Source organism: Adelges cooleyi, unplaced genomic scaffold (genome assembly GCF_023614345.1).
Source record: "Adelges cooleyi isolate 19-005CV unplaced genomic scaffold, UGA_ACOO_1.1 ACOO_flye_CR_arks_rails_tigmint_CR_PRNA_9, whole genome shotgun sequence".
Classification (NCBI taxonomy): domain Eukaryota; kingdom Metazoa; phylum Arthropoda; class Insecta; order Hemiptera; family Adelgidae; genus Adelges; species Adelges cooleyi.
The window spans coordinates 5,875,620-5,900,059 of record NW_026096579.1 but is presented as its reverse complement, the minus strand read 5'-3'; the positions used below and the strand labels follow the sequence as shown (position 1 = coordinate 5,900,059).

Here is a 24,440-nt window from a genome sequence, read left to right as displayed (position 1 = left end):
TATTCAGAAGCTCTCAATAGTTTCTGAAATACAAATTAAATTTAAAATTATAACAATAAATGTGTTCAATGAAAATAATTTGGTATATTATATTACTTATATATTATTTTCCTGATATCCATCTGAAATGTATATGCACAAGTTACAATTGACGTCAATATACCAGATTCAATATCTTTAATAGGCATACTAATTTCTTTGGTCTCCTTAAAGCCACCATTGAACATTGCTAACAGCATAGGGCTTGCAGATGCTACAATTGCTTTATGAGCTAAAATTTGAACGCCATCATCACATATCAGCGTAACATCGCATAAGGCTTGCTCTCTGTAAAAAATGTATCTTCATTATTAATTAATATATAATAAAAAACATATAATGTTATTGTAATCGCTTAAGACATAAACATTAATTAAATGAATATATTAAAAATTACACATAATAAAATGAAATTTGTGTACTTCGTTGATGACTATTAGATATTGACAAGTTAATTTTTTTCACCAATGTATTTGTTTTCGATAATTATTGGTTGTTCATCAAAATTAGGAACCCGAAACGGCTAATAAAAACGTACATTAAAAACAGGGCAAAAATGTACTACAAATGTACTAACAAAATTATCGTGATGCCCCATTTAATCGCATAATGCGACTAGTAAATAAAAATAATATTGATTTATATGTTAAAAATTCGATAGAAGCTTTTGTTATTTATTTAAATAATCTTATTGTGTAAATATTGTTTATCTTTATCAATTATTTTGTGTTGTTGAAATCCATTTTATTTGTCAGCTGTATACTTTTATTTTTGTGTTAATTCTGTGTTTATGAACACTTTGTCTATTCTTCTCATATTTGTAATTGGGTATTACCCGTTTAAAAATACAATAAATAAATAATAATGTTTACAAACAAATAGAGTTTCAACACATTTAGGGTGATTTTTTAGTGTCAACGTTGTATACTAGAACTTTGAAAAAAAACCAGTACCTAATACACTATAACAATTTTACAAAATATTGTATAACTCTTTAATTTTTTTTAAAAAAAGGTCTTAAACACACTTAACAAATAAAATGATTTTAGAAATTCGCTTATATTTATGCCATAAAATATAACTTACTGGAAGAACCCGTACAAGATTCGAAAATGTTCATACATAAGGCTCAAAGTTTTGATTGGTATATTATGTGGAGAGTACTTTGGAAACATGTTGAATAGTTGTGTTTGTCTACAAATATAATATATTATGCTTTGTAATAAATTTCAAAATAAAGCCAATTGGAAAGTGATTTATTCTGTCTAGGTCCATCTAACAAAATATTTATAGCAATTTAGACGTATTTTTGTTCAAACAGTACACGGTTCGATGATATATCTACTGTTATGATAAGGAATCTGTAAACAAATTTGAATTCTTCATTATCTAAAAGATGACCTAACAACTTATTTCATTAGTTTTTATCTAAAGTGTGATTCTTTGGTGATATTTTATTTTATAATTGAATACTGGACACTCTTAAGTTCAAAATAATATAAAATGATCTAGTCGTCCCTGGAAAAGATTTCAAGGTATACAAATATGTTTTAAGATTCCTCATCACATCAGCAGATCGATCAGTACACAGGAAATACATCTAAATTCCTTAACTGAGAGATTGACGGACTAAGGAAGGAAATATCTAATCACAATCAAAAATAAAAACTAACAAAATAATAACATACCGTATAGTAGAAACTAGACACGATTAAGGATTAACAAAGCAAAAATACAGAAAACCCAATAAACCGTAGGCGATTCAATTTTTTTAAGGTAAAATTTTCAAATTAGAATGAACACGTCGAGACGTTATCAATAGATATCTTTTCCGTTAATGATAAGGCCAAAATATTTTCGCGCCAACTATTCTGTTATCAATATAGTCCCGTTTGAATTGCGCGCGTTTTATGTTGTTATTATCAAAATTCAAACTGAAATAGTGCTAAATTACTATTCCTTTTTAGTTTCAAATTGTTATTTCTATTTAATTAAAAATGTCTATAATTAATCTATAACCAGGGTTCTAAAATGCAAGAAAATAAATAGTTTTAACATTTACTATAGTTATGTGACTAACGGTGTACAGTAGCATACAATGTATTAGTATTTAGTATGTTATATATGATAATATTATAGCTAGGTATATAAAAATAATTTTAATGAAAACTTGTTTTCGACCAAAAACCAAACTATAAATTTCTTTTTGTAAAAAAAAAAAATTCATTTTAGACACCAATTTCTTTTGTGTTTTTTCATTTCAAGCTCATAGCAACATCTGAACAAATATTCACATGCAGCGAACCCGATTGACGAGTATCAAAAATAATTTCAACCTATGTCTAGTTTGTACATACCGCAATAAGAATTTAATATCTCTCAATTTTCCTTCGTTCGGCTTTTATTAAATCGTCGGTGTACATTTTTCTGCAACGGATATATTAGTCAAGCCTGTACTTCAAGAGCGTTGTGATCGTCGTATATTATAAAAAATGAAAGCCGGACGTGATATATTTTTAATTTTTTTAACGCTTTTCATGTCCGCTTTAGTAGCAGCAGATCCGGTATCGCAGTACCATGTTGATGCTTTGAACTATATATTCACTTTATCCGGTTGGAGGAATATGTCGCAACGCGATGATATCAAGATAGCCGTGCCATGGATGAACACCCGCCGTCTCTTGTCCGCCAAAGATATACTAGAAACCGACGGAATTCACGGCCGCCACCCACTAGTCACGGTCAGAAACGCGGATATTAAAATCCGTCTAGCACATCAGCTTTTCAGCTGTCAGTACGCCAGCACTCTAAACATGTGTTACCATTACACTATAGACGCAGTACTCAAGTGTAAGGACATCGGAGATACCGCCACAACCGCGGTATGTATAACCAAGTTTAGACAAATGATCCAAAATATCGACCGACTTGTGGTGCGCGTTCTGGCCACGCTTTCGTGTATTACCGATGAATTCCCAATAACGACGTACGACAATGACGTGTCCGAATTGTTAGAAGAATTCAGGAGGTTCTACAGCACCTTGTTTTTCGATAATGATTCCGGCGACAAAACTTACCACGACTCAATAATCAATGCTACCGAAAATAATATGAACACCGCCTTACGAAGCTTGGGTAAGTTCTATAATGATTTTTGCAGACCTAATAAAGACAATGTAATTGCCGAAATTGGGCGAGATATCCGGAGAATGCATGGAATATTAAATCCCCATCAAGTAATGCAACAAATTGAAAATCGGATAGATTTTAACGTCAGCTCGAGCATAAGCGAACTCTGGGCCTCTGTTGGCTTCGAGTACGATGCGGTAAATGATAAAACACGTGTTACGTACGTACCGTAACGAATTCCAAGAAAATTCAAACAAATCCATACCATAAAACGAATTATCTGTCTAAGAATATTTGAAAATTCAGCCAACATAGAACTCGAAACACCTCGTCCAGAGCCGAAACAGTTATTCGCATAACAAAATATTCAAATTGTGAAATACACATTTTATAAAATTACAAAATCTGTACAGCTATAAAATTCCATTTTATAATTATTAACTGACTATTACAATTCCAAATATATGTTTAAAAAAAAACTTCAAATTTTTAGTTATTTATGATAGAATAATATTTTGTATTGGTCAATTTTGATTTGTTTAATAATACATTGAACAAATACATTAAGGTCGTGGCATTAATAAGGTGAGTGGAACTCACAGATCTATATAAACGGTTACAACAAAAAGTGGTTAAATTACTTTCCAATTAACACTTTGATGCAAATCGGTGGATAGTAGCTTAAAACCAATCTAGTATAAAACAAGCACAATAAGAAAGTATTATACGTAAGTGAGTAGTTGTAATAAATATGGTATAGTAAGTATAAAGTATGGTTTGGTAAGTTTGGAAATAAAATAATAAATATCAATAATAACAATTATTATTCGGAAAATTGTATACGTCATAGTTTAATTCAAGATCTACCTTTTGCTAACTTTCAGACCAAAATCCCTAAAACTTGTAAAAGTGAAATAAAGAAAAAATACCATCTATTTTACGAGAAAGGGGATGTGATATTGTACTATGTCTTAAGAATATTCTATACTTCATTGTAATTAATTGGACTATTTTTAATAAAGTTATGGAGCGCTGTAAGTCTAAATTGAAAAATATGTAAATCTTTTTGGGATTTTCCTCTATTTTGAAGGGGAAGGGTTGACTTTTTAAAATATTTGGCCTTTTAGATGCAATTTCTGATTTATATAGTGTTGCTACACGAAGAAATCGGTTCAGTGGTTTAAAACATATTTAGGTTCCAGACACAAAAAAAAAATGAATATCAAAACACAGTTACACAAATGCAACACATTTACGGCTTATACATAAACTATTTTTTAGTTTCTAAAAAGTTTTATGTTTTGTGTTAAACTTAGTGTTTGAACTATGGTTATAGTTTTTAGATAGATGACATTTTTAGATAGATTAATGACGATCTTAATTAGTTAATCAGGTTTTCTCAAAGGCAATAATATTTTTTATTATAATATACATATAAAAGTATTACGTGAAATGAAACATATTTCGTTAATTATTTTTTGTCTACTAAGTCAATTTTAAAAATATTTCAAATGTTTTTCTTCTAATCACACATTCACAACGATTTGATTTTTTTAAAATTTAATAAACCATTATAACGACTATTCAAGCCTAGCCATTTCTAACTTAGATGTATGTTATATATTTTTAATAGATAATAAGCACACATTTCCTCATTGTACGCACATCACATCACATCATATAAGTAATAATCAATGCTGGCGTTACGATACGTTTTACTATAGTAGAACAGAGTCAGACAAATATTGTTTACTAAAATTTGTTTAATTTCTCTTTTTATATTTTTTAACTAAATTAAATTTAAAGTTAAATATAAATATTAGAGGTTTACACTGCTGGGCACAATCGAAATGTAATAAGTATTTGCCTTCTCATGTCCCACCATAGAAAACAAAATTTTAAATGGGTAAATAATTTTAGTATACAAAATTGATTCAAAGGGAAATATAAATTTAAAAAAATGTATTACATATGAATACCATAGGATTTCAGAGTAACATCATTAAAATACATTATTGCACCAAAATCGTTTGATGATTCTTGTGCCGTATCGACCAATAACCATTGAGATTCAGTAATAGTATCACTCGATCAGAAATATTATCCGGAAATGATTAAGTGTTAAAAAATTAAAAAGTTCACTATATTCTTTTCAAAAACGGTAATTGTAAACATGGTTTTCAATGACTTAAATTGTAAACTTTTAAAAGTTGTTTTTGTTTGAAAACAAACCAGTTTTGTGAAAAAATAATATATATATTTATATATATGATTTTTTACAGTAATCACATTTGACCATAGAAACGAATGAAAAGTGTCCAAATGGTTGGCCTGTTAATAATAAAACGACATTTATATTGATTTTCGTGTCTTGGCAACGTTAATCCGGTATCGTTATTGATGTTTGTAAATTATAACAAATCAATTTTCATCGTCTCGACTTACTGATTTTTTTCAATAGAGTATTTCAAAATTATTACATACCTATAAACGCGTTGTTATTTAATCTTTTGTACATCTACATAGTTTTGTTCGACTTTTTGTGACAGTGTATCATTTAACTAACTATTACATTGTGTTCATTATTTAATTTTGTATTTGTTATTTAACATTGTGTTCGTTGTTTAATATTGTACTTTTTATTTAACATTGTAATCAAATGGCCGATCGCCGCAGTGTAGAAATAACTCACGGTGTTCGTTCTTCGACCGTCGGTTCACCTGCTGAACAAGGTTGGTATCATATTCTACGTTGTTGTTGTTAAGTTGGTACGCCTAGTGACCTAGTGTTGTTTAATTATAATTAGAAGACAACCGGGACACCCCGGACTGTTGTCGCGGTCGAAGTGCCAAAAGGTCATACGGCAGCGACGAACCGGCGTCCAAACGACCCAGGTAACCCCAAAAGGATCTACACGGTTGTATTAATATTATCATCAATGATCTACATCAATAATGCACTTTTTAGAACCGACCGGTTTGATTTTGAGAAAGCCGACGCCTCCGATCACCAGCCATCAGACACAGCTGATGACAATGATAGTGGTTCAAAAATCTGTGTTGATGACAGCAGCGACGAAACCACAAACGAGTCAGTAACTATTTTGTCCGTTTTGTGTAAACTAAAAATGCGTACATTTTGTTTTTATCAACATTTCATAATTAAATATCATACATAAACTTAAAAAAAAAAATGTATAAAAAACACTACCTAAATAGTATCATAATAACGTTTCAGTAGCATCGAAAATAAGGAGGAAGAAACCGCTGATAGCTACGTTGGACTTGAACCAGAGGAGGTATTTGGAATGAAAAACGACTCTAACGGAGGCCTAATGTACTTGCTAAAATGGAAGCATGCAGACTTTATCAATTTTGTTCCTGCCCGAGTTGTGAAAGTGTTAAGCCCACAAATTGTGTTGAAATTTTACGAAAAATGTCTTGGGTTGGACTACTCGTAGCAGCTGAAATTGTATATGTATTTGTAATTATATTTTTTTCTTTTTCTGAAATCGATAATTTTTAATAAACAAACCAACAAATTGGATAATCTTAAATATTTAAAATAAACCTCGTCCCTCGCACAGCGAGTTTGAATACCAAAATCCTGGTGGTGTAATATCCTCTTAAGTAGTCTAGTAAAACACAAAAACATATTTTCTTAAAGGGTAATTTTTTAAAGTCAAAGAGTGATATACACCACTTCAGAAAAAATGTGCCGTTTAGAGGAAAACAATAAGTGTGAATTGCGTTATTGAGAGTACACTGTACACATGGCCTGTACAAAGCAACTTTTTATAAGGCAGAAACCTCTATAACGCCAAAAATAGTCTATCTAAAGAAGGAAGGAAAAAGAAATAGTAAAACCGCTAATTAGTATTAAGCGACAATACTATTAACCGATTCCCGCAACTTTCCATACAGACTTTATCTTATAAAATTGCTTTCGAAATTATTCAAGTTTAAAAATAGTAGTTTTTTCAGATAAATTATAAAGTCATATATTAATTTAATATATGTATATTGCATTAAAATCAAAGTATAATGGAAAAATTAAATTAAAAAAATGTTATAACATGTATTATATTTGTTAAACCTTCGGCAGTTATACAAATTAATTAAATAATCATACATAAAATACTTAAGACATCAAAGATTAATTGAACTAACTTGGTTTTCACAACAACGAAACCACGAAATGTATTATCTTTAATCTAAGCCGAAGAGGCTGTGTAAAAAGTGACTTAAACACTATAAATATGGATTTTAAATACTATTATGGGTTATTTTAATTATTCATATTGTGTTACATAGACTTGGACGCCTAATAATACAAAATCGAATATCAATCATGCAAACAAATTTAAGACCATTCATATCCTACAAATCTGTGAAAACAAATTGTAGGTGTACGGTAAAATTATTGTAATGAGCGTTTTAATTAAATTATTGTTGTCATTCCTTCAAATAGTTGCCAGGTAATATAATAAGTATTTTATTTGCGCAAACAGCTTGTATTAATTAATAAACTGTAGATATTTTTTCCTACAAAACCGAGAACAACGAGTACTTTAGTTTATTCGAATTAAACAATATAATATAACTGACTAATAACTGAATTGGATAAATATAACTCAACCATACATATCCACACAGAAGAAAAATGTACATATTTTTGCCCCAGTCGTTTTTCTCCAGACAACAAAAACATCTATAAAAACTTTTATCTACAGTAATAATCACAGGGCAAGAATAACTATATTGTTGTTTACCAATATTGTTCTCTGAATTGTGTAGGTATCATTTGAAAAAAAATTAAAACTATAAAGCTTAGAAAAAAGTTTTAAAACCTTATTTCATACTTTTTGAACTTTATGGAATGGCGGAATGAGCAATTATCATGCAATTGTAACATCTACTACTAGATAATATGTTTAAATATATTCCAATAAAAAAAAAAGTTAAGAAGGATATAGACAAATTAAATACAACAATACCCAACTGCGTTATTCTTTGAATTATTATTATTTAACATAACATTTATACAAATGTAGGTATGTTTATATTTTATAAATAATGTGTTCAATTATATTATGTATTTTAACATGAAATACATTTTTAAAGATTCAACCAAAAAAATGTTAACAAAAAAATATGTATTAAAAGTGGATGATAGTAATAACAGCTTAGAGCTGTTTTCATATATTTGTCCAGTAACAAAAATTTAGCTTATCCGCCTGTGGACGTACAATTTAAGTTCATACAACACAACAAAAAAATGGTGTACAGTAATAAAAGCAAAAAGTATGCCAACGGCACGTAGTGTTCCCAAGCGGTCACCCATCCAAGTACTAACTACGCCCGACGTTGCTTAACTTCAGTGATCGGACGAGAACTGGTGTATTCAACGTGGTATGGTCGTTGGCGGAGATTGGGAGTTTATTTTACTTATTTAAACACAATATTCTTTTTTTTAATAATATAATATGATATCACACTGCATAAAATGTAGTTAAATTCAAACTAAATTACATTATTTAAATATTGTGCACGTTTAAAATATGTTTGTACATTAGGTACTTGACGATAAATGGACAGACTGATAATATGTTAATTGTTGAACAATGTAATAATGAATGGAATTTTGGTTATTAAGAGCCATGGCAATGTTTGTAAGATTCAATTATTTAGCAAATACCAAGTTACATCACACAACCACGCGATGAATGAATAAAGGAAATTTTAAAAACTGAATTTTGAAATTTAAAATGTTTGGTTCCCTAAGGAGTATTTAGCATTTTTGACCAAGTGTAGCAATATGAAGTAATGACAATATTTTATAAAAACTGATTGAATTTAGTAATAATAAATGTCGGTTGCTAAGTATTTGTTTTTTAATAAATACTTCATATGTATATTTTATATTTTGTTGACCATGGTATATAATATTTGGAATTTGACATTTTTCAAAATAACTGGTCTTTGTTGTTTAATTTTTGGGCTACTGCGGCTTAAGCAGGTGGTGACGATCATTTTGAAACCAAACGACTGCTGTTTTTTAAATTAGTTACTATACAGTAGTCGAGGACAAAATAATATATTGTAATTTGAACATAAAATTAAACAAGTCCACAACTATTTTCGAAATTTAATGAATTGTTATTCTTCAAAAACTATGATTGTATTGTACACATGTAATTTCGAAAAATATTATGGATCTGACTTATTCAAAATAATTTTGAGTCGTCCATCGTGATTATGAACAAGTCAAAATAATTTTGGGTCTTCCCCGAGAAGGATTTTGACTTTTCCATATTAATTTTGAGAATTCCAAAAAAATTTGGAATTTTTTCTACACAATTTTGATTTTTCCAAAATTATTTTGGTTTTTCAAAAATTAAGTCAAACAAATTCAGTATTATTTTAATGTGCTTTTAAGACGTTTATTTGGGCCGTTCCCGGTGGTACTGCAATACCGGGTCAACCCGCGGTGGAGTAGGAGCAAGCCCCAAATTCTCCACCAATTTGAAAAAATTAGTTTAACATTTGAACCCCACGATGTGAGGTGTATCAGATGTTAAGCTGATAAGAACAGATACTACACTTTGATCTTAGCCGATAGGCCGAGAAGCGATACTTACAAACACCAACTACATTCTATTTATCAAAAAACAAACGCACAAACAAAACGCAGAACGATAATTTTGGAAAACTCGAAAAAATTGTCAAAAACGCTCGAAATATGCACGAAAACGTGCTAAAAGTTGCTCTAATTTCTTGTAAATGTCAATTACAATTTAAATAATATGTTTCAAAAAGATTTCGTAAAGATTTTGGATCGAATTTTTGAAAAAAACCTGCCAAAATTTCACAAACTCAAAAAAAATTCAGCGTCAGCGGTATCTACCGGCAGCCGCAGGCAATGCGGTCCGCGCATTTGTGTATAGCCGCCTTCTCTACTACTTTACTGTACATCCGTTAGATAGCACTACTGTTATGCTTGCAGTGATATAATATTTATTTTCAAAATTTGGAAAAATTCAAAATCCAAAATTATTTTGCTAAAGTCAAAATCCTACATTAGGTTTTTTGGGAAATTCAAATTTCAAAATTATTTTGGCCGTTAAAATTCATCTTATAGCGTTTTGGAAAACTCAAAATCAAAATTAATAAAGCAAATTCAAAAAAACTCAAACCTCTAGTATTTAAAAAAACTCAAAATCCCAAACTATTTTGAATTATTAAAAATTTTCCGGTAAAACCAAAATTATCATAAAAATTCAATATTACTATTTTTTTTGTATTTTGGATAATTCAAAATCAAAAATTATTTTGCAATCGTCAAAACCCTCTATAATATTTTGAGATAGTCAAATTCCAAAGTTTTTATCTATTAGTATTTTTAAATTCAAAATCAAAATTATTATGGAAAATACAAAAACCTCTAGTATTTTGGACAAGTTAAAATCTACAATCATTTAAATTCTGTTTGCTATAGTAACCAAATTTAAAATAATGGCTATGGTTTATTTTTAAAACTTTTGCCATCAAGTAGCAGCAGCCTAATATTAAAGAGACAGAACACAAGTTTTCGATCAACAACAAACCGTGAATTATGGCCTATAAAATTATGAATAATTATTATTTAACTGTTAAAAAAAAATATATATATTATGTATTTGGTTATTATTCTGTACATAACCATTGGCAGTTAAAATGTATATAAGTTCTTTGTAAATTTCTATTATGACTTAATATATTTTGTTTAACACCATCGTAACGGTCACAAAAACAGTAAAATAATAATTTTTTGAAAATATTGGTTTTTCATAGAATTAAAATATATTTGTATAAAGTTGTTGATCGTCTAAATAAAATAGCAACAAAAAAGAAAAAAATTGCATAGACTTGGTGAATAGAATTTTGGTCTTTCTATAGAGGAAGTGGAATTTAAAGATTTTACATTATTTTTACATATTATATAAAGTAGTAGGATTTTATCAATAACGGTAGAAACTAAAACTAGTCGTTAAATAATTGTGTTCTAGTGTAAAACTGAAAAGATAACATACATAATATACATGCATATGTCATATGTTGCTAAAACTTTTATTTTTATAACTTATACCCATTTTTTTTAAAAATTATTATGAACATTTATAGGCATAATAATATTATACAGATATATCATTTTCCCCAAAAGCTTATAGCACTATTAGTGATAGCAACATGTATAATACGAGTCCGAGTAAACAAAACCTTTATACTGTCCCATCGGTCGGACAAAATATCTACCAATTTTAAATTAATATGAACTATAATTGAACATTTGTTTTGTTTTAACTATTTTTTTATAACTGATACTTTTTATATTTAGTAAAGATAAAGAAAACAACAATTTGGATTGAGAAATTCACATGTAATAATATTTTAATGGTAATAAACAATACGTATACGGTATAATTAAATATTAAATTTTCCACACAAAATTTATACTAGTTTTAAATTATAATCATAATAAGCATAAAATTGTCTACTTAAAAATTAAAAACAAAAAAAATTCAATGTTTTTTTTTAGTAGACGATTAAATGTTTTATTTACTAATTATTAATTAGGTGGGTTTTTTTTCAATTATAAAGTAATTATGCAGTTTTTAACTTGTGTACAGTATACATAATAATAATATTACTCTGATATTAGATTCATGAACAAACATAATTTTTCATAAAAATATATCAAGAAATTAAGAGAAAGAAATTCATTTTACATGTAGTTATAAAAAAAAGTCGGTATGACGATGCGTCAAATTGAATTGACAATAGTTTTAAGCAAACTCTTTGCTGGCACTCGAGTTCAATTAAAGTTGCGTTCATACAGTTCGATAATACATCCGATTGTCGTTCTTTCCTTTGACGCCCATGTATTTGATTATCTGAAAAAAGAAAAAAAAATTAGATGAAATTGCAGCAAAATAAAAATATAATACAATTTATACCTACAGTTTGTAAATGAATAATAACTAACGTGAAACTCTTTTATTAATAAAAAAAAGTTCCTTAAAAATAGTTGAAAACGTATTTTTACATTTATTAAGTATATTATTAAGTTTCATATTGAATTAAACACATAGTAAATTTAGCCTTCAAGTTTATTTATTTTTAAATTAAATTAATACTATCTAATTAATAGTAAAATTCATACCAAATAAATTAAGTTTATTATTTATTCAATATTCAAATAAAAAATATATAATTATTATGATGTAAAAAACTTAATGTTTATGCAAAAACAAAAAACTGTTGGTTATCTTTAGCTTGCGTTAAATTAATCCAATATAATTAAGACATTCGTGCGCTTTATGCTTTGGATTTAAATAATTATTTTATTTTATTAAGTATTTCAATTTTTTATTTTTTTGCTAGAATTGTATTATTAAACTGTTAAAATATTTATCGTGTGATTATATTGAATTACCTATTAAATTTTTTAATTGTAAAATCAATGCAAGTATATAATTTGTAGTTTTCATAAGTTTTAATTTAAAGTTATTGTTATTATTAATTTAAATCATACCAAGTATAAAATACACTTCAATAGTAGTGCACAGGTGTGATGAGTGCATTTTTTTCCCGGATAAAATTAGTTAAAAAAAAAAAATCATTTTTCACACTTGTGCACTATGCCATTGATATTATTATGTTATGTATATATTACATAATTTTAGTCATTTCAATCTAAATAACTAACAAAAAAATAAAAATTAACCAACATCTCGGTCAGGCTTGTCGTACGCATATCTCTCGACTGTATCAAGTAGTTATTCTGAGCAGAGCTTGTCTTTTGTTAAAAAACATCGATCTGTAAATACAAAATGTAATTAACAATAAAAAGTATGTAGTGTTTAATATATTTTATTTAAAAATAAAATATTTACCTCATGTTATCAAATGTATCTTGCGAGTCTAAAACTCAAGTATATTTATGAAAACTATTTTAATAATTTTGAGTAGTAAGCTTGTTGTTGTTGTATCAATCCATTGGTGTTAGTAACTGAAAAAATAAAAAATTAAAAAGTAAATACATTTATAAGTAAGGTTAAAGCGGTTAAAAGTCTATTTGGCTGTTGGCATAAGGGACGTTTTTTATAGTTTTCAAGTGCATAAAAGTAAATGTATTTAACATTGTTCTATCCAGTTAACCAAAATAATATTAAAGGTACAAAAAAACTAAATACAAACCAACATGTTTGTGATATATATTTCAGTTTTTATCAAGCCAATAATAATCATAATAGTCGGATGATTGAAATGTTATTTGTCGTTAATGTCAGTACCATATATGTACAACAATAGGTAAAATAATCTATCAACATTTTTACTATAGGTATTTAATAAATACTTATATTATTTTTGTGTTGTATGTATTGGGTTACAGTTTTAAATTTAACCATTGATTTAAATATATTGTACACACGTACTCACGGTTATCTTAAAGTCGTAGAATTAATCCAGCTATGCTCGTTCACTACAATATTTTGCTGAATTTGAATGAGGTAGTAATTGTGGATAACAGTTTTTATGTGTTATCATATTTGTAGTATAATAATTTCATGTATTCAACTTAATACTCGAAGAGACTGCAGAGGGAAATTTAGTCTGAGAAGTTATTATCCAAGTTCATAGTTCCACAAATAGTTATTATTTTCAAAGCACATTTTATACTCTCATCAGTCATCAAACTATCAAACAACTTGTTCTTAATTGTGGCCTTAAAAATTCAACACATTGAGCAAGTTGTGCATAAGAACTTAATTCATAAAGCATTTCTCTGCTCTTAGGCAGAGTTACGGGAGATGCTAACCGTTTTTCTGTAGCATTAAAGTGATTGACAAAATTAATAATTGGAACTGCTGTTGGTTTGTTGGACTGTTTGATATTAAACATTTTCTCTGTTGGCAGCTTGAATGAAGATTGCTTTCTAGAATAATTCTTGCTTCTTTACTGGAGTTTTTGTTGAACAAGTGACTTTACTGGTGTACGTTTTGACGGTGATCTTTCATTAATATTTTCTGTAGGAGACTATGGTGGAGATAGCACAAAACACTAAAGAGTAAACAAAATTACTATATTAATAATTATTGATACACAATGACTTAAGGTCTTATAATCTTCAGTATTATATTATCGGGATAACACTAACTATATTATCATTTATCAAGAACAAACATATTATTATCACATACTAAAATTTGAAAGAATATATTTTGTGATAAGAGTATATTATCAGTGAACCCCGCTATTCCATAAAGTTCAAAAAGTATGAAATAAGGTTAAAAATCTTTGTTCTAAGCTTTGTAATTTTAACTTTTTTCAATAATACCTACATAATTTAGAGAACAATATTGGTAAACAAGTAAATATTTTTATTCGTATAAATTAAGTGTCATTATTAGATTAGGTCATTTTTGTTACACTCGGTAAACAGACACTTAAAATCTAAATCTTATGTATGTTACTTGATGCCACAGATGTAAATCGTTCACATTGTGCACAATGTTATGCTTTGCGACCGACTGCTCACTTACTATGGCGGCTTTTTGATGAGATAAGGCTAAGAAAGAAAATATATTACATTAGAAAACTTGCAGTCGCAAGGGAAAATCAAAACACAATTACACAATTACAATTCTCGGCTAATACATAAACTATTTTTTAGTTTTTAAAAAGTTTTTTTTTTTTTTGCTAAACTTAGTGTTTGAACTAAGGAAGAAAGGGGAGAGGAGAGGAGATAAAACCTAAAGAACCACGCGAATATTCGTGGTTGACGCCATCAGTATAATAAAATAATAAAAATATAATAAAAAAATTGTTTTAGAAATTAAAGAATACTCCCTGCTCGATCACATCGCATAAGACAAACAACAAGTCGTTTTTCGATTTATATTAAAAGTTCCCGTTTGACAGTGTACAATTTTAATAATATATATTTTATCATATAACATTTTGTTTTTCTTTGAAATCATTATTAAATCGACAATTGTATATATATATATATATATTATAAATATCTGTTATTATTATTATTATTTATGAATTAATTAAGATAGGAGTTCCAAAAAAATACAACATCTACAATGCGTACAAATCCAACAGTAGTATTTCTGTTTCTAAGTATTTATCAACCTATGGCTTATTTAATAAACCATTGCATTTTCGCAATAACAAGGTATATTGGTGCAAACCTAAAAAACGAAATGCGAATAATTTGAAAAACTGAAAACGCCTTAAAGATATTTTTATCGAATACACAAGTAACAAAAAACCGTGTTGTGTATACCCTACATTTTTTTTTGGCGTTGTACAAATATCTAAAAATTTAATACTTCTCAGCAGCTGAAAAAAATATACTAGGTGTTACTGACTTTAGCTTAAAATTATAAGTTTGTTTCGAAAAAATTGTCAACTTCTGATTTATTATAGTCTTTGTATTTTTATTATGAAAATTTATATCAATAAGATTACACACGAAAACCAAACAAAATTGAATTGCGCGACTTTTTTAATTGTTATTTCTATTTAATTAAAAATGCCTTTCGAGTCTATAATAAAACGAAGGAATAAATATTTTATATTTGAAATTAATTTGTTAAAGTCGGACTTTTAGTAAAAATAAAATATTATAACAAGAACAAACATAATAGATATGGAAAATGCAATTCAATGGGTCAATTTGTTTTCCTCGATATCAAATACAAATTGGATTGTCAGTTTTGAATTCACTGAATTACTGAATTTTGTTGAGAACAAAGTGTTCGATTTGATGTAATTTAAAATTTAATAGAAAACGGTTGTTTTTTTTTAAGGTTTTATATTTTAAAATAATATTAAACAAATAATCTTTAAATATATCAATATATATTTTACATTTCAAAAAATCTGTACCAAAGTGGCCCTTTGGATAGAAGATCTAGACGATTTTATAAGATTCTATGTTAATTAATATCAAATAACTGTTAATTTTAAAATCTCCTTTCGGCTTGAGAATTTGATTGTAGTTATATGTATAAAAATACACACACGTGTATCCTATAATTATAAGTGGTGACATTTTCCCCTGTAGGCATGTTGAGCTCAATTCCACCATTCTAGATAGAATATTTTCACGCCTTGAACATCATGAAAGGGGAGATAAAAATACAAAAATGTTTAGCATGAGTTTTAGGTCTGTTTTTTTTCAATACTTTTAATTTTTATATAAAAAAAAATATAAAAAGGGCAACCGTTAAACACGACCGATAATTAGTGAATATAATTATTGCAGTTGACAAAAGTACAGCTATTTCAAGTATGTGTGTTGCGGTTGCTTGTCATCCTAAATTTCCTTTATTTTATACAGTTGCTAAAAAACGTTTGCCAAGTCGGTGTCGGCATATAAACTGATATTTGTTTTTTTAATTTTCTGAGGATTTTTATATATATCTGTTATTATTATTTATAAAATAATAAAAGCAGGAGTAGCTATAAAATACAACATCTATGCGTACAATTCCAATAATAGTATTCCTGTTTCGAAGTATTTATCTACCTATGGCTTATTTAATAAATCTTTGAATTTTCTCAATAACAAGGTTATTACCTTTCTTGGTAGCTTTATTATGAAAAATTATATCAATAAGATGATACACGAAAATAAAACAAAATTGACAATTTTCTACATTTTTTTGTAGTCGGATTGACTTGTTTTTTTAAAACTTAACGTTTGTTAAGAGTTTTCATATTTTTTTACATTGCTACAGTTATTTCAGAAAAACGGATCAACCACTTAAGTACACAAACGACAATCCAAATTATAAAAACCACTTGTTTTTTCTGCAGAGCAATAATATAGTCGTATAGTTGTAAGTAAGTGTCTTAATGATACCAACCGAAATTTGTCATTTATTTACATTGCAACAGACGTTGTGAAATGCACACTACCTTCACCACAATTTTGTGCAGCACATAATATCTCTGTATATAATGTAAGAAATTGTACTGTTACTCTAGTATAGTATTCACCCTCTTTGGTGGTATACTTTAATTTTAATCCGGAATTTTATACTTCATTTAGCATTTTAAAAATACATATTTAAGATACTATTTAAGAATATGAATTTTAAAAGCGTTATTCTGGTTATAACAACCGTGTTATGCATCATCATGTCTATGTCTAAAGGTAGGTACATAAAAAACATTTAAAAACAAATGTAACAATAATGAGGTTATGTTAAAATAAAATGCTTTTCCATAAGAGTAAAATATTTTTATTATGACATCTGATGATTTTTTTAGAAAAATTAATTAAAAACTATATATACTCATTAAGTTATTTGTATATTATACATATCTATTTTTAAGTGTTAATGGAATATTTTAAAATAAAATTGTAACAAAAAAATATATATACTTATATCTAAAAAAGTAAAACATGTAAGTCCAATAAAAATCGCGGTGCTTATAACGCAAATGAGTAAAAATAATTAAAAAATTTTTTTTTAATTTTTACTAGAACAAAAGTTATTTTATCTGTCTAAACATTGTGGGCCACCCTGTATAATCATTAGCAATATTATATAATTTTGTTTATCCAGTAATAAAATTATTTTACATATATAACTTATACGTGAAACATATATTATATGGCTATAATAAAACTAAACGCTTTTGGATTGAAATAAAAATATATAATTTATACACAAGGATAAAAAAAAGTATTTAAGTAATTATTTTTTCAATATTTTTTCAGGTGACCCGAGTGTACCTCCTAAACGTAAGTTAATTGATAATATAAGTTTATATGCTTGACAAATTTACTAGCAGTTTTAAAATTATTTTCAATAAAGATTAAAATGTGTATTATAAAATGCTACAATAGTGCCTTGAGTTGTCAAAAATAAAAATACGTTTGCCATGTTCATGAAAATATTGTATAATTGTCCATATCTAGTTATAATATTATTTTAAGAATATTACATATGTGATATGTCTACAATACAATTAAATGGTTTTGGATGAAAATAAATATATGTAATTTAGACACGATGCACTAGGATAAAAAAAAATATCAAAGTAATTTTTTTTTTGATTTTTCAGCTTTGAAACTCCGCCCACGACCAAGACTACCAGAACGACCACTACCAAGACGACCACCACCATCACCACTACCACCACCATCACCACTACCACCACCACCACCACCACTACCACCACCACCACAGTAATACACGTGTAATTCAATATGCAATTTTATCATTTTTTTTTTCAAATGACTGTTAGTTGGTTGATAATATAAGTTTTTGTGCTTTACAAACATACTAGCAGTTTTTTAATTATTTCCAACAATGCTGAAAATGTTTAATAAATTATTATATTTAACATTGTTTTATAACCGATTTACACATAATAGTTTGATATTTTAAAATCACAATTGTTTTGAAATTAAAACAATGGATACTAGTAAACCCTGAGATTTTATTTAGAATGGAAACGCCTTGTACTTAGTAATTTATTAAGGAGCCTATTTTAATTTTAGTTAAAACTCACGTGTAAGATAATTATAACGACATTTATACACAATATTTTAATATATGTATGTATATTTTTTTTAGCTAAAAACTAACGCCCACTAACGACAGTTAAATTTACTAACAAAACTAAAGTATCCAAGATCCGTGTCACATTCTGAAAATTCATATGCTCACTAATTTGTGTATATTGTAAAATGTTCATCTTTGTTTATCATAATTGTGTATCAACTTTCATATTTTTCTAATAACAATGTATTCCAAATAACATATAAAAGATATTATGTCTAAGAAATATACCTATGTACCAATAGAAATAATATTCACCGAATAAGTAAATTTGTATTTAAGTTGGGCTCACGTATTACTTAAAAAAAGTTAGTTCATTAAACTTGAACGGTACCCGTGAACAATACGTCATAGCATTACTGACCAGTGCAGTGACTGTCCGTCGATTAATGCTTACAATATGACACGTTCATGCCTTTCTGGGATACTTGGATATCATATTATAAAGTTTTAATAGCGCCCAGAAATTTGTGCATTTGCAGGTTCTATTGAATGGTCCAAAAAATGGCTATATAGGCTGTGAATTACATTTCAATTTTCAAAAAATCCAAATTCAAAAATAATAGTTTGGCATATTTCAGGTTTTTTTTATATTTTGTAGTTGGATTGACTTGTTTTTCTAAAACTCGATATTTATCATACGAATATCGAAAAATACCTACGAAAAATCCATTTCAAAAGAATATACATATATTAAAACAACTATGTACACAGCCCTAGAACGTTGCGCCAGTTTATTTAGTGAAAATTGTCAATTTATGAAATATTGTTTTTAGCTTCGATGCAAAGCGAAAAGGTATTGGTTTTTCTCTGATGTGTGTTTTTTTTTATCTGTATACACTGTAACTTTTTTAATACTGGACCAATTCCTTTGAGTAGTAACTCTATAAATCACAAATTTCGTCTAGTTGGTACTTGGGGGGGGGGGGGTAAAAGTTGAATAAGTTTACTTCTTCACAGTCGAAATTTGAAAAAACAAAAAAAAACCGTATGAGTTTACAAGTTAGAACTTTAACTGGCTATAATTTCGAGATATACAAACACGGTGTACCAGAGAAACGAACAAACTTTAAAACTGTCGGTTGGTAACGTCTACCCATGTTACCATTTTATTCAATTTTATCACTTTTATTTATATTAATTTCTGTAGACCTGTGACCTCTCCGTTCCCTCGTTGCTTTGATTCCGCTGTACCCTACTGTACTAGTCCTCTTGTATAAAATCACTTTCAAATTAACGCTTTGATGCTTATTTGTAAATACAGAACCTCAATTTAATAACTTTCTAATTTTGCTGATTTATACTGTGCTTGGTTTGGACTGTACTGGCTTGAAAATACTAACTACCGATTTGCATCGAAGCGTTTTTTCGAAAGTGATTATATCACTTTCAGATTTAAAAAATTCCTGTAAACCTATGACCTCCCCGTCCTCACTATGCCCCGACCCCGCTGTACTGGTTTATTTTAACTTTATGTTAGTATAATATGAGTACATACAAAAACTAAAAAATACAATTCGATAAATTCGTACAATGTTTTGTCATTTATATAAACTATCAGATTATGATGTATGATTATTTTGGCCATGGTCGTAAAAAGTATATATAGTTTTTTTCTTGTCACTTTTTTTTTATAGTATCATCAACCTTGAAAGGTCTAAGTTTATCTATAGACGGGAATAAGGTAGTAGACTTAATTATTTCCTCTGCATCAGGAAAGGTACTTTAGTTTTCATACATTAAGTTTTTAAACTTTGCCAAATAAATATAATGGGTAAAAAGAGTTAATGGTATTTTCTGGGTTCAGGACATAATAAAAGACAAAATTAAATACTTTGAGTTTGAGCTTGGGAAAACAAATTTATTAAGAACATGTTGAAGTTAATTTAGGTCTTTTGTATATAAACACAAGCTGTTGTCTAGAAACATTTTACAATTTTTTTATAGACATAAGTCTATAACATAACTTTGATTTGATTTTAATTGAATTTTATTTTATAATATCAAACTCAGCTGAGCCTAAGTCATCAGAACGTTACACATATCTGTTTTTTTTTCAAACCTATGTATTTGTACTTGAGTATCCTACATTTAAAAATTCATCTATAATTAATGTAAAATCAGGGTTCTAAAATGCAAGAAAATAAATAGTTTTAACATTTACTATAGTTATGTGACTAAAGCCTAAAGGTGTAAAGTAGCATACAATGTATTAGTATTTAGTATGTTATATATGATAATATTATAGCTAGGTATATAAAAATAATTTTAATGAAAACTTTTTTTCGACCAAAAATCAAACTACAAATTTCTTTTTGTAAAAAAAAAATTCATTTTAACCACCAATTACTTTTGTGTTTTTTTATTTCAAGTTCATAGCAACATCTGAACAAATATTCATATGCAGCGAACCCGATTGACGAGTATCAAAATTAATTTTAACCGATGTCTAGTTTGTACATACCGCATAAAGAATTTAATATCTCTCAATTTTCCTTTGTTCGGCTTTTATTAAATCGTCGGTGTACATTTTTCTACAACGGATATTAGTCAAGTCTGTGTACTTCAAGAGCGTTGTGATCGTCGTTGACGAAAAAATGAAAGCCGGACAACATATTTTTTTAATTTTTTTAACGATTTACACGGCCGCTTTAGTAGCAGCAGAGTCGGTAACGCCGTATCAAGTAAACGCTTTGAATTATGTATTCAATTTACCCGGTTGGAGGAATTTACCGCAACATAGACGTTTCAAGCTAGTCGTGCCGTGGATGAGAGGAAGAACCCGCCGCATTTTGTCCGTCAAAGATATACTAGAAACCGACCGCAATAACGGCCACCCACTAGTCACCGTCAGAAACGCGGGTAATAAAATCCGTCTAGCACATCAGCTTTTCAGCTGTCAGTATGCCAGCACTCTGAAGAAGTGTTACCATTACAATTTGGGCGCAGTGCTCGAGTGTAAGGACATTGGAGATCCCGCCACAACCGCGCAATGTATAACCCGGTTTAGGCAAATGATCAGCGAAATCGACCGGCTCGTGGTGCGCGTTCTGGCCACGCTTTCGTGTATCACCGAAGTGTTCCCAATAACACCGTACGACGAGTACGTGTCCGAAACGTTGGAAGATTTCAAGAGGTTCTACAGCACCTTGTTTTTCGATAACGATTCCGGCGACAAAATTTACCACGACTCGATAATCAATGCTACCGAAAATAATATGAACACCGCCTTGCGACGCTTGGGTAGGTTCTATGATGATTTTTGCAGACCGAATGAAAACCATAAAATTAACGGAATTAGGCTATATATCCGGGGTATGCATGGAATATTTGAGCCCCTCGACGTAATGCGACAAATTAAAGATCTGATAGATTTTAACGTCAACTCGAGCTTGAGTGAACTCTGGGACTCTGTTGGCTTCGAGTACGATGCGGTAAATGATAAAACCCGTGTTACGTACGTACCGTAACGAATTCCAAGAAAATGTAAACAAATCCATACTATAAAACGAATTATCTGTCTAAGAATAATTGAAAAACCAGCCGACATAGAACTCGAAACACCTCATCCACAGCCGCAACAGTTATTCGCGTAATAAAATATTCAAATTGTGAAATACACATTTTATAAAATTACAAAATCTGTACAGCTATTAAATCTCATTTTATAATTATTAACTGAATATTATAGTTTAAATATACGTTTAAAAAAAAAACCCACAAATTTCTAGTTATTTATGATAGAATATTATTTCGTATTGGTCAATTTTGATTTGTTTAGTATAAAGATTGTTCCAGCATAAAGCAAGCACAGTAAGAAAGTATTATACGTAAGTGAGTAGTTGTAATGAGTATGGTATAGTAAGTATAAAGTATGGTTTTGGTAAGTTTAGAAATAAAATAATAAACATCAATAATAACAATTATTGAGAAAATTGTACACGTCATAGTTCAATTCTAGATCTATCTTTTGTCTAAAAAGTTATGAAGCGCTGTAAATCTAAGTTGAAAAAGATGTAAATTTTTTGTGGGTTTTTCTCGAATTTGAAGGGGAAGGGTTGACTTTTTAAAATGTTTGGCCTTTCAGTTGCGATTTCTGGTTTTTAGAGTTGCTACACGAAGAAATCGGTTCAGCGGTTTAAAAAATATTTAGGTTCCAGACCAAAAAAAAATATCAAAACACAAAATGAGAATGTGTATTTTATGGCTGAAAAAAATATTCCCATAAATGAAATAATTTGGAAATCGGATGTATACTTTTCTTTATAACTGATATATTATTTTGAACTTTGTTTTTTTTTATTGACAATTAGAGTAATATTTTCAACCCGATAATATATAAAATGTAATCAAATAATATAATTTAATATTTTATTACATATTTTATAGGTACTATATATATTGAATTGGTCTACAATGAAGACAAAGTTTAAAAGTTAAAACTTTATTATTCGCTTTAATAATAAATTGTTTTTGTATGTTTTTAATTTTATTTTTGACATAATATATTTACTGCGGCAATATTGTATTGTTTTAATAAAATAAAAATGCATACAATTGTCTTCGACTTCAAATTGTTACACGTAACATATTTTACAACTTACGTTGCCTTTACTTACCATTTGGTTATATTCAAAGTAATTCAATATGGAAGACGGTACATTTATGTATCCACGTCACTAGTTATATGCCGACGTTTCAGACTCTTTGCAGAGTCCATCTTCAGGGCGATAGTGGTCTCGACTGTTCAACTCCGGTTCCCTTTCAATACGAATAAATCTTTCGCCTTTTTGTTCAACTGCCGTGACCATACAGTTTTAACGCATTCATACGTTCATCATTTGTTACAGAATGTTTAACCCACTGCGGATAATCGCCCCTCTGGGCTTGGCAGTTGTAGCCTATTACTCATATATTTGCTATGACCATGCCAGTGGGAACGAAGAGGCGTATCAAGGAGGAACAGGAGCGGCGTAACAAGGCCAAGGTGTGGAACGAATCGGCTAAGTTAGCAATGTTGAACGAACAGAAGAAGATTTTCGAGACCTTAGTAGCCCAGAAAATGGACGGTGACCCTGTTCAGTACTTGAGGTTCGTCGACCTTTTGTCTGGGCTATTGGCATATCCGAACTACGATGTGACCCATGCGGCGAGGCAAATGTTTCAGCCAATATTTCGCCGCGTGGGACCGGACGAATTGCGAACGAATTTGGGAACCCTTCCGGGCGAACCACTGAAGCCAACGAACACCTGTTCATGCACTTTGTGCATGACATTCGCTATGACGTTAACCAATTGTGTTTAATCATCTATTGCGGAGTTTTTTTAGCTTTTACAGCATTTTCAGCGGTACCACTTGGCGACAGACAGCTTCAGACTCGAGATGAAGGCAAGCATCGGCGACGGATCTGCTCCTGCTGGCCCCCTGGAATCGCCTACGAGCCGAGATAGAAAACTTCCTCGGTCGCAACTGCTTCTGACATGTCACTTCATCTTGAGACCACTAAAGACCAAGGAACACCTGTCCATGCACTTTGTGCATGATATTCGCTATGACGTTGACGCGGTCGCATCGCGACTCCTATGGTGGCCGAGTACTAATCACACCCGCGGCCGCTTTCCCCCCTACTCGTCCGACAGG

General features: G+C 29.2%; 2 long non-coding RNA genes and 2 other non-coding genes across 5 annotated transcripts; all 4 read right to left on the bottom strand.

The window, feature by feature from the left end:
- Nucleotides 1-119: 119 nt before the first annotated feature.
- On the bottom strand, nucleotides 120-1,840 carry LOC126847138 (uncharacterized). 2 transcript variants are annotated; one of them, XR_007686986.1, is made up of 3 exons: nucleotides 1,728-1,840; nucleotides 1,126-1,314; nucleotides 120-327 (listed from the first exon to the last, which is right to left on the bottom strand). It is a non-coding gene; the product is annotated as an uncharacterized LOC126847138 (long non-coding RNA). The 2 variants fall into 2 exon arrangements; XR_007686985.1 differs by having other exon boundaries at nucleotides 1,654-1,748.
- Nucleotides 1,841-8,474: 6,634 nt separating this feature from the next.
- LOC126847288 (5S ribosomal RNA) lies at nucleotides 8,475-8,593 on the bottom strand. Its single transcript, XR_007687032.1, has one exon. It is a non-coding gene; the product is annotated as a 5S ribosomal RNA (ribosomal RNA).
- Nucleotides 8,594-9,609: 1,016 nt separating this feature from the next.
- On the bottom strand, nucleotides 9,610-9,802 carry LOC126847272 (U2 spliceosomal RNA). Its single transcript, XR_007687021.1, has one exon. It is a non-coding gene; the product is annotated as a U2 spliceosomal RNA (small nuclear RNA).
- Nucleotides 9,803-11,752: 1,950 nt separating this feature from the next.
- LOC126847134 (uncharacterized) lies at nucleotides 11,753-14,371 on the bottom strand. Its single transcript, XR_007686981.1, has 4 exons — nucleotides 13,650-14,371; nucleotides 13,103-13,218; nucleotides 12,938-13,026; nucleotides 11,753-12,100 (listed from the first exon to the last, which is right to left on the bottom strand). It is a non-coding gene; the product is annotated as an uncharacterized LOC126847134 (long non-coding RNA).
- Between the last annotated feature and the right edge of the window lie 10,069 nt (nucleotides 14,372-24,440).